General features: G+C 46.5%; 1 pseudogene; it reads left to right on the top strand.

Annotated features, from left to right (window-relative positions):
* Positions 1–1,449: 1,449 nt before the first annotated feature.
* Positions 1,450–8,191, top strand: LOC135886146 (olfactory receptor 11A1-like; annotated as a pseudogene).
* Positions 8,192–11,488: the final 3,297 nt, after the last annotated feature.

Below are 11,488 nucleotides of genomic sequence, written 5' to 3'. Positions count from 1 at the left end.
CCGGGCTCTGAGACCCGTCCCCTCCTCACAGTGATACAGTGACATAAATGCTGAGGAGTAAATAGGAGCACTATCCAATAGGCCTATCAACTGAAAAGCCCCCCTGATAAATCCCAAACATGGACACATGGGATTCAACCCTCATGCCTATTAATAACTGTGGGTGTATGTGTATGTGTAACTTATTATAAATGGGGCTCAGCTGATGGCTAGAGCGCCTCACTTCCTAGAGGTCATCTTGTCCCCTGATGAGGAGCCAGGATTCCACACCGAGATGTGAGTATGAAAGAATTAGAAATACTGGCAGCGGACACCTTGTCCTACCCATTGCAATCTATGTGGCAGTTATAGGGGAGATTTCTGCATGAAAAAGGTACATCCAATTAAATGTGAGTATGATTGTTGTTTCTCACCTGCTCCTCAAGTCTCCAATCCCCACAATGATGCTATCCCACATGATGGTGTTAGCACTAATGTTTAAAATAACGGAGAAGCTATGGAGACCAGATCTTCAACTAATAGTAGAGTTTAAATGGATTATCAATATCATTCAATACCATACTCAATAAAGGCTATACAGAAATACACTAAAAAAAAGAGAGATGCCAGCATATATTTAAATAATTAGTAATAGCTAAGGTGCTAGGTCATTGCATAAAAGATTAGGCAGCATTTTTCGTGGGTTCGCGGCTCCAATACAATGTTATTCTGCATTGCAGCTCTTTGCATGCAGCTATTAACATGTATATAACCAGGACAACCAGAATATCTCGCCTTATGTCATGCCTTGAATCTGACTATAATAGGATTAAAAAAAGAACTAGATAAGTTTATGGAGGATAGGTCCATCAATGGCTATTAGCCAGGATGGGCGGGGATGGTGTCTCTAGACTCTGTTGCCAGAAGCTGGGAATGGGCAACAGGGGATGGATCACTTGATGATTACCTGTTCTGTTCAATTCCTCTGAAGCACCTGGCATTGGCCACTGTCGGAAGACAGGATACTGGGCTAGATAGACCATTGGTCTGATACAGTATGGCTGTTCTTATGTTTTTATCCATAAACAATGATAATTTGTTGAACTATTTTAGAGGAAATTAATAATCTATTACAGGAATGCAGATTCCTGGCAATTTCCAAACCCAACAGTTCATTTTGTAACCAGAAGGGAAGAATTTTTAAAAAGGAAATGTCCATAGGTTCACAAATTCCAAGGGCAGAAGGGACCATCTCGTCTGAACACAGACAGCCCATAGAACTTCCCTAAAATAGTTCACATTTGAACTAAAGCAGCTCTTTAAAAGAACATACCAGTCTTGATTTTAAAACTTATGGAATGAATTGCTGACAATGCACTAAACTTGAAGTAGATTTTCTCTGTATTTGCTTCCAGGGTTTGTTGGATACATCTCATGGCAAAGGCAAGCTGGGACAATAAAACATCTGTCATGGAATTCATCCTCCTGGGATTCGGAGATCTCCCTGAACTGCAGACCCTTCTCTTCCTGCTGTTTCTGGTGATCTACATTGTCACCATGGCTGGGAACATCCTCATCATTGTGCTTGTTGTGACTGATCAGCACCTTCACACCCCCATGTACTACTTCCTGGGGAACCTGTCCTGCTTGGAGACCTGCTGCAGCTCCACCATCCTGCCCAGCGTGCTGGCCAGTTTCTCGACAAAGACAACTGAAATGTCATTTACTGGTTGTTTTATGCAATTATATGTCTTTGCTTCTCTGACAGGTGTAGAGTGTTATCTCCTCTCTGTGATGTCTTATGATCGGTATCTAGTGATATGCAAACCACTGCACTATGAAGCCCGTATGAACAGCAGGTTCTGCCTCCAGCTAAGCAGCTGGGTCTTGGCTAAGTGGATTTCTAGCTAGTTCCATCATAATATCATTGGCTTCTGAACTAATTTTCTGTGGCCCCAACAAAATTGACCATTTCTTCTGTGATTTCACCCCAATAGTCAAACTCTCTTGCAGCAACACCCGCCTTGTCACACTTTCGGATATTGTGCTGTCATCTGTATTCACTTTGCCCCCATTTCTGTTGACCCTGACATCCTATGTTTGTATCATCATCACCATCTTGAGAATCCCTTCCACTGCCGGGAGGCAAAAGGCCTTTTCCACCTGCTCCTCCCACATCATTGTGGTGACAGTTTTCTACGGGACCCTGATGATTGTTTACATGTTACCAAACACCAAGAGACTGAGAGACCTGCACAAATTTTTCTCTCTTTCCTACACAGTCTTGACTCCCATGATCAAGCGGCGAACAGCAGAGGCTAACAGAGGGAGTTTGCCTGGGAGCTGTCCGAGAGGAGGTACGCTAAGTGCTGCATTAGGGGGGCTGTGTTGGTGAGTATCTGAGTGTCTGTTGCTGGGACAGTTTGTCAGTTTGACCGTGTGCTTGACTGCTTGCTTGTTTGTTTGAAAAGTGTGAATTGGAAGTGCTTTGTTCCAGGTGGGCCTTGAGTGGGCCTGACTGGTATATAAGGGCAGTCAGCAGCGAACCAGCTGAGCGGCGAACAGCAGAGGCTAGCAGAGGGAGTTTGCCTGGGAGCTGTCCGAGAGGAGGTACGCTAAGTGCTGCATTAGGGGGGCTGTGTTGGTGAGTATCTGAGTGTCTGTTGCTGGGACAGTTTGTCAGTTTGACCGTGTGCTTGATTGCTTGCTTGTTTGTTTGAAAAGTGTGAATTGGGAGTGCTTTGTTCCAGGTGGGCCTTGAGTGGGCCTGACTGGTATATAAGGGCAGTCAGCAGCGAACCAGCTGAGCGGCGAACAGCAAAGGCTAACAGAGGGAGTTTGCCTGGGAGCTGTCCGAGAGGAGGTACGCTAAGTGCTGCATTAGGGGGGCTGTGTTGGTGAGTATCTGAGTGTCTGTTGCTGGGACAGTTTGTCAGTTTGACCATGTGCTTGATTGCTTGCTTGTTTGTTTGAAAAGTGTGAATTGGTGGTGCTTTGTTCCAGGTGGGCCTTGAGTGGGCCTGACTGGTATATAAGGGCAGTCAGCAGCGAACCAGCTGAGCGGCAAACAGCAGAGGCTAACACAGGGAGTTTGCCTGGGAGCTGTCCGAGAGGAGGTACGCTAAGTGCTGCATTAGGGGGGCTGTGTTGGTGAGTATCTGAGTGTCTGTTGCTGGGACAGTTTGTCAGTTTGACTGTGTGCTTGATTGCTTGCTTGTTTGTTTGAAAAGTGTGAATTGGGAGTGCTTTGTTCCAGGTGGGCCTTGAGTGGGCCTGACTGGTATATAAGGGCAGTCAGCAGCAAACCAGCTGAGCGGCGAACAGCAGAGGCTAACAGAGGGAGTTTGCCTGGGGAGAGCTCACTGAGGCTTTCATCTGCAGGTTTCTCTGAGTAGTTCTTGCAACAGCTGAGGAAGCTCTTAAGAGGAAGGTGATATGGAAGGTGAGCGATCAGCTGTTGTAACCTGCACAGGTTGTGCCATGTTTGTCTTTCTTCCACAGGACAGAAGTGACTTTGTCTGTACAAAGTGCAAGCTGGTCTCCATATTGGAAGAGAAGGTTCAAGGTCTGGAGAAACGAGTATCGACTCTGCGTTGCATAAGGGAAAATGAAGATTTCCTGGACAGACGTCAGGAGATGCTTCTACGGCCACAATGTTCTGAAGATTCAGAGCAGGCGCAGCAGGGACAGACGGATGATGAAGAAGTTTGGCAGCATGTGACCTCCAGAAGGAGAAAGAGGAGCGTCCATGTGCCAGCAATGGAGATACAGGTGAGCAATCGTTTCCATGTTCTCTCTACAGGTACTAATGCGGAGAGTGGAGTAGATGACCCATCTGAGGGAAGGGAGCAGAAGGAGACTCCACCGATTGGAAGGCAAAAGATGCACTGTCCTAGGGATGGGGGTTCCACGACCACCACTCCCAAGAGGAGGAGGAGGGTGGTGGTGGTCGGGGACTCCCTCCTCAGGGGGACTGAGTCATCTATCTGCCGCCCCGACCGGGAAAACCGAGAGGTCTGCTGCTTGCCAGGAGCCAAGATACACGATGTGACGGAGAGACTGCCGAGACTCATCAAGCCCTCGGATCGCTACCCCTTCCTGCTTCTCCACGTGGGCACCAATGATACTGCCAAGAATGACCTTGAGCGGATCACTGCAGACTACATGGCTCTGGGAAGAAGGATAAAGGAGTTTGAGGCACAAGTGGTGTTCTCATCCATCCTCCCTGTGCAAGGAAAAGGCCTGGGTAGAGACCGTCAAATCGTGGAAGTCAACCAATGGCTATGCAGGTGGTGTCGGAGAGAAGGCTTTGGATTCTTCGACCATGGGATGGTGTTCCAAGAAGGAGGAGTGCTGGGCAGGGACGGGCTCCACCTAACGAAGAGAGGGAAGAGCATCTTCGCCAGCAGGCTGGCTAACCTAGTGAGGAGGGCTTTAAACTAGGTTCACCGGGGGAAGGAGACAAAAGCCCTGAGGTAAGTGGGGAAATGGGATCCTGGGAGGAAGCACGAGCAGGAGAGCGCAAGAGGGGAGGACTCCTGTCTCATACTGAGAAAGAGGGACGATCAATGAGTTATCTTAAGTGCCTATACACAAATGCAAGAAGCCTGGGAAACAAGCAGGGAGAACTGGAAGTCCTGGCACAGTCAGGGAACTATGATGCGATTGGAATAACAGAGACTTGGTGGGATAACTCACATGACTGGAGTACTATCATGGATGGATATAAACTGTTCAGGAAGGACAGGCAGGGCAGAAAAGGTGGGGGAGTTGCATTGTATGTGAGAGAGCAGTATGACTGCTCAGAGCTCGGGTATGAAACTGCAGAAAAACCTGAGTGTCTCTGGATAAAGTTGAGAAGTGTGAGCAACAAGGGTGATGTCGTGGTCGGAGTCTGCTATAGACCACCAGACCAGGGGGATGAGGTGGACGAGGCTTTCTTCTGGCAACTAGCAGAAGTTGCTAGATCGCAGGCCCTGGTTCTCATGGGAGACTTTAATCACGCTGATATCTGCTGGGAGAGCAATACAGTGGTGCACAGACAATCCAGGAAGTTTTTGGAAAGTGTAGGGGACAATTTCCTGGTGCAAGTGCTGGAGGAACCAACTAGGGGCAGAGCTTTTCTTGACCTGCTCCTCACAAACAGGGAAAAATTAGTAGGGGAAGCAAAAGTGGATGGGAACCTGGGAGGCAGTGACCATGAGATGGTCGAGTTCAGGATCCTGACACAAGGAAGAAAGGAGAGCAGCAGAATACGGACCCTGGACTTCAGAAAAGCAGACTTTGACTCCCTCAGGGAACAGATGGGCAGGATCCCCTGGGAGAATAACATGAAGGGCAAAGGGGTCCAGGAGAGCTGGCTGTATTTTAAAGAATCCTTATTGCGGTTGCAGGAACAAACCATCCCGATGTGCAGAAAGAATAGTAAATATGGCAGGCGACCAGCTTGGCTAAACAGTGAAATCCTTGCTGATCTTAAATGCAAAAAAGAAGCTTACAAGAAGTGGAAGATTGGACAAATGACCAGGGAGGAGTATAAAAATATTGCTCAGGCATGCAGGAGTGAAATCAGGAAGGCCAAATCACACTTGGAGTTGCAGCTAGCAAGAGATGTTAAGAGTAACAAGAAGGGTTTATTCAGGTATGTTAGCAACAAGAAGAAAGTCAAGGAAAGTGTGGGCCCCTTACTGAATGAGGGAGGCAACCTAGTGACCGAGGATGTGGAAAAAGCTAATGTACTCAATGATTTTTTTGCCTCTGTCTTCACAAACAAGGTCAGCTCCCAGACTGCTGCACTGGGCAGCACAATATGGGGAGAAGGTGACCAGCCCTCTGTGGAGAAAGAAGTGGTTCGGGACTATTTAGAAAAACTGGACGTGCACAAGTCCATGGGGCCGGATGTGCTGCATCCGAGGGTGCTAAAGGAGTTGGCGGATGAGATTGCAGAGCCATTAGCCATTATTTTTGAAAACTCATGGTGATCGGGGGAGGTCCCGGATGACTGGAAAAAGGCTAATGTAGTGCCCATCTTTAAAAAAGGGAAGAAGGAGGATCCGGGGAACTACAGGCCAGTCAGCCTCACCTCAGTCCCTGGAAAAATCATGGAGCAGGTCCTCAAGGAATCAATTATGAAACACTTAGAGGAGAGGAAAGTGATCAGGAAAAGTCAGCATGCATTCACCAACGGGAAGTCGTGCCTGACTAACCTAATTGCCTTCTATGATGAGATAACTGGCTCTGTGGATGAGGGGAAAGCAGTGGATGTGTTATTCCTTGACTTTAGCAAAGCTTTTGATACGGTCTCCCACAGTATTCTTGCCGCCAAGTTAAAGAAGTATGGGCTGGATGAATGGACTGTAAGGTGGATAGAAAGCTGGCTAGATCGTCGGGCTCAACGGGTAGTGATCAATGGCTCCATGTCTAGTTGGCAGCCAGTTTCAAGCGGAGTGCCCCAAGGGTCGGTCCTGGGGCCGGTTTTGTTTAATATCTTTATTAATGATCTGGAGGATGGTGTGGACTGCACTCTCAGCAAGTTTGCCGATGACACTAAACTAGGAGGCATGGTAGATACACTAGAGGGTAGGGATCGGATACAGAGGGACCTAGACAAATTAGAGGATTGGGCCAAAAGAAACCTGATGAGGTTCAACAAGGACAAGTGCAGAGTCCTGCACTTAGGACGGAAGAATCCCATGCACTGCTACAGACTAGGGACCGAATGGCTAGGTAGCAGTTCTGCAGAAAAGGACCTAGGGGTCACAGTGGACGAGAAGCTGGATATGAGTCAACAGTGTGCTCTTGTTGCCAAGAAGGCTAACGGCATTTTGGGCTGTATAAGTAGGGGCATTGCCAGCAGATCGAGGAACGTGATCGTTCCCCTTTATTCGACATTGGTGAGGCCTCATCTGGAGTACTGTGTCCAGTTTTGGGCCCCACACTACAAGAAGGATATGGAAAAATTGGAAAGAGTCCAGCGGAGGGCAACAAAAATGATTAGGGGTCTGGAGCACATGACCTATGAGGAGAGGCTGAGGGAACTGGGATTGTTTAGTCTCCAGAAGAGAAGAATGAGGGGGGATTTGATAGCAGCCTTCAACTACCTGAAGGGGGGTTCCAAAGAGGATGGAACTCGGCTGTTCTCAATGGTGGCAGATGACAGAACAAGGAGCAATGGTCTCAAGTTGCAGTGGGGGAGGTCTAGGTTGGATATTAGGAAACACTATTTCACTAGGAGGGTGGTGAAGCACTGGAATGCGTTACCTAGGGAGGTGGTTGAGTCTCCTTCCTTGGAGGTTTTTAAGGCCCGGCTTGACAAAGCCCTGGCTGGGATGATTTAGTTGGGAATTGGTCCTGCTTTGAGCAGGGGGTGGACTAGATGACCTCCTGAGGTCCCTTCCAACCCTGATATTCTATGATTCTATGATTCTATGATCAACCCGCTCATCTACAGCCTGAGAAACAAAGAGGTCAAGGAGGCCCTTAGAAAAGGGATGTGGAAATGTATGTCTCTCACATGACAACATGGGATCAAAGCTTTTTTTTTTTGTTCAATAAAATGAAATGGGGAGGGGGTATAGTTGCTTATATAAAACAAAGCCCCTAATATCGGAATGGTCGCAATAATATTGAGACATCTGGTCTCCCTCGCTGAGCTATGGAAAATTCAGGGCTTCCAGGTTTCCAATGTCCATAGTCTGCCTTTGCCCGACAGCAAGAGTCTGGTCAGTTTAGTCAGTTGTGAAACTGACAAGACTCATGTCAAATTCATGTGCCATGTCACAATGCGGGGAGCTGGGTCCAGCATCGTGAGACAGGAGCTGTAGTTGTGGGGTGACAGCAGGGCGGGCTTGCTCTGCACCCCACCCCCACCCTACAGGGCCTCCTGTCCTCACTGGGGACAGGACCCACCCTCTCCCTGGGCCTCCCACAATAAAATGAAATAAACCAAAATTCCAAAAAACTAAAGAAACAATTATAAATAGAATTTCCTGAGAATCTACTCATGGTATCTTAATGAGGGTATAGACTGAGGCTGGGACATTGCAAAACCCCTTAGGTGATTCAGGCACCAATTCCCATTACACTTACTCAGAATTGGGTATCTAAATACCTTTGGCTTTCAAAGTCTCAGCCTGAAAGCTTCATGCCTCTCATAGAGTTAAAATGCATGCTCTTTGATCCCAACTGCTACTCTGATTTCTACTACAGTTAGACCTAGAAGCCACATCTGAGGCTGCACAAATATTTGCTGGCCTGAAGAGCTTCTACTTCAAAAAGAGACAGAGGAGGGTGAGCAGAGGCTCAGAGAGGGAAAGTACTTTTTCCTATGTAGCAAGTGTACCAAGCTTGCGTCCTCAGCACTCTCATGTATGGTGGGGAAACACGGACAATTTTGTGCTCATCAGGAGAAAAGGTTAAACAGTTTCCACCTACATTGTTTATGCTAACACCAAATGGCAAGATAAAGTTACCAACGCAGAGATTCTTCAAAGGGCAAATTTACCATGTGTGACAACTCTGCTCAAGCAAAGATGACTGTGCAGGCTGGGCCACCTGAGTAGGTTGAAAGACGGACGCAATCCAAAGGACATGCTATACAGGGTGCTATCAGAGGGAACAAGAACAACAGGATGTCCCAAACTTCGCTATAAAGACACATGCAAGTGAGATATGAAGGAATTTTGAATTGAACCTGACCAATGGGAAAACTTGGCAAATGATCGTAACAAGCGATGCCATCGTCAACATTGGGGGTATCAAAGTCCATGGCAGGAGCTGGCTCCTACAGCTTGAAGAGAAAAGAGCCAGTAGGAAGCAAGCAGCTCCCAACCAAGATACCTACATTTGTAATAACTGCCAAAGATCATGCAAATCTTGGATTGGACTATTCTGTCACATGAGACATTGCAAACCTACCTCATAGGATGCAATTCCCACCATCTCTCATAGATGAAAGGATGCCAACAACATATGTAGCATCGCTGAGAATAAAAGCCAGGTTTTCTAACACCAGCCAAGTTCTCTATTCTCTAGGTCACACACTGATTCTCACAGGCACTGCAGCAGAAATCCTGATGCATGCTTTGAAAGAAGAAAGGGTATCGAGTGTGTTCCATGAGCAATGAGCAGTATGATGGAAAGGGGGAGGGGGGTTTCTAGGCATAGCAAACAAACGGGCGCCCAATATTGGCAGCACTGGTGAAGAACAGGATACGGGAGAATGGACACTTGACCAGAGAAAGGAATGGATATTTAAGGAGGCACAGAGTTCTAGAAGTGAGGACGCTCTTCTGTTTAAAGCAAAAAGCTTCAACAAAATAAGAGCGAAATCCCAATATTTTCAATATGGCTAGGCTTGGAAGAATTCACTTTTTTCATATATGTAATGTTGACTAGCAATACTGATGTTTATTCTTTAGTATTTTTTCTATTTTTAATCTATTTAAATTCACAGGTGTGGGACGTTATGGGGGGGTCAGACAATGGGGAGGGGAGACAACAATTATTTAATGACAGCTGACATCAATATGAAAAAAGTTACAACATTAGAACACAAATTGTCAAACTTACATGTCCACTTATACATAGCAAATAGCCTCAAATCAAATTGTAATGAGTTCTCAGGCCGCACGTTTCTTATTTTGATGCTCTGTAAATTTTGATTATTATTGAGGGAAGTATTTTTTTCATTGGTTTGTGTGTGTGAATGGTAAGATTGACATTTACCAATAAAAATCTAATCCTTCCAAACCTAAATATAGCAAAACAAGTGAAGAAAAGGTTGAAATAGGAAAGGACCGATATTAACCTATAGCTTGAACTAGAGGGTGACAGAGTGCAATAGATCATAAAAAAAAGCTTCCTGTCTAGCAGAACACTGGCAAGAGAGCTGGGGTAAACAAAGGACTAGAGTAGGACTTAGGATGGAAGAATCCCATGCACTGCTACAGGCTGGGGACCAACTGGCTAAGCAGCAGTTCTGCAGAAAAGGACCTGGGGATTACAGTGGACGAGAAGCTGGATATGAGTAAACAGTGTGCCCTTGTTGCCAAGAAGGCTACCAGCATATTGGGCTGCATTAGTAGGAGCATTGCCAGCAGATCAGGGAAGTGATTATTCCCCTGTATTCGGCACTGATGAGGCCACATCTGGAGTACTGCATCCAGTCTTGCCCCCCCCCCCCCAAGTACAGAAATGATGTGGACAAATTGGAGAGAGTCCAGCAGAGGGCAACAAAATTGATTAGGGGGCTGGGGCACATGACTTATGAGGAGAAGCTGAGGGAACTGGGCATATTTAGTCTGCAGAAGAGAAGAGTGAGGGGGGATTTGATAGCAGCCTTCCACTACCTGAAGGGGGGGGTTCCAAAGAGGATGGAGCTAGGCTTCTCTCAGTGGTGGAGGATGACAGAACAAGGAGCAATGGCCTCAAGTTTCAGTGGGGGAGGTCTAGGTTGGATATTAGGAAAAACTATTTCACTAGGAGAGTGGTAAAGCACTGGAATGGGTTACCTAGGGAGGTGGTGGAATCTCCAGCCTTAGAGGTTTTTAAGGCACGGCTTGACAAAGCCCTGGCTGGGATGATTTAGTTGGAGTTGGTCCTGGTTTGAACAGGGGATTGGACTAGATGACCTCCTGAGGTCTCTTCCAACTCTAATCTTCTAAGATTCTGTGATTCTATGATCATTGGAGAATTTTCTGACGGAGGAGGAATCTCCAGCCACGACAGTGCTAACAGAGGCAGCCTCCTCCACCATCACCATCTTAAAGGTCCATCAATGGCTATTAGCCAAGATAGCTAAGCCTCTGATGGACAGATGCTGGAACTGGATGACAAGGGATGGATCACTCAATAATTGCCCTGTTCTGTCCCTTCTCCCTGAAGCATTTGGCTCTAGATAGGATACCAGGCTATATGGCCATTGGCCTGACCCATTATGGCCATTCTTATGTTCTTAAATAAGGCACATTTTTAACAATGACCATAATTCATTATTGGAATAACGTATCTAGAAATGTGGTGAATTCGCCCTCACTTCGAGTCTTTAAATCAAGAGTGAATATCTTTCTAAAAGATACACTCTTGCTCAAACAAAATGTACAGATTCATTGAACAATCAGTTGGAGAAGATCTTGGCCCTGTGTTCTGCAGGAGGTCAGATTTGATTTGATAATGGGTCCTTCTCCCCTTAAAAGCTATGAATTTATGAATGAGCCACTCACAGCCTGCAATAAGTGTGTCCACACTGGAATTTGCACCAGTCAGACAACTGGTTTAATGGAAATGGTGCACATTCGTGTGTCGAAAAGGCCTCTGTTTAAAAACAACAATTCAAGTTAAACCTAGTGCTATCTCTATGCGTGCAGAAGGCTTGGAAAACAGACAGAGAGAACATGTGAGCTCCTAAAAAACATTTGACGTCAATACATCTAGGAACAATTCTCTCCAGCTCCCATGAAACATAAAGATCGTTTAATGAGCCCATCTGAGATCCAGAGCTCTGAGCAAT

Source organism: Emys orbicularis, chromosome 12 (genome assembly GCF_028017835.1).
Source record: "Emys orbicularis isolate rEmyOrb1 chromosome 12, rEmyOrb1.hap1, whole genome shotgun sequence".
Lineage (NCBI taxonomy): Eukaryota > Metazoa > Chordata > Testudines > Emydidae > Emys > Emys orbicularis.
This window is presented reverse-complemented; position numbering and strand designations above follow the sequence as displayed.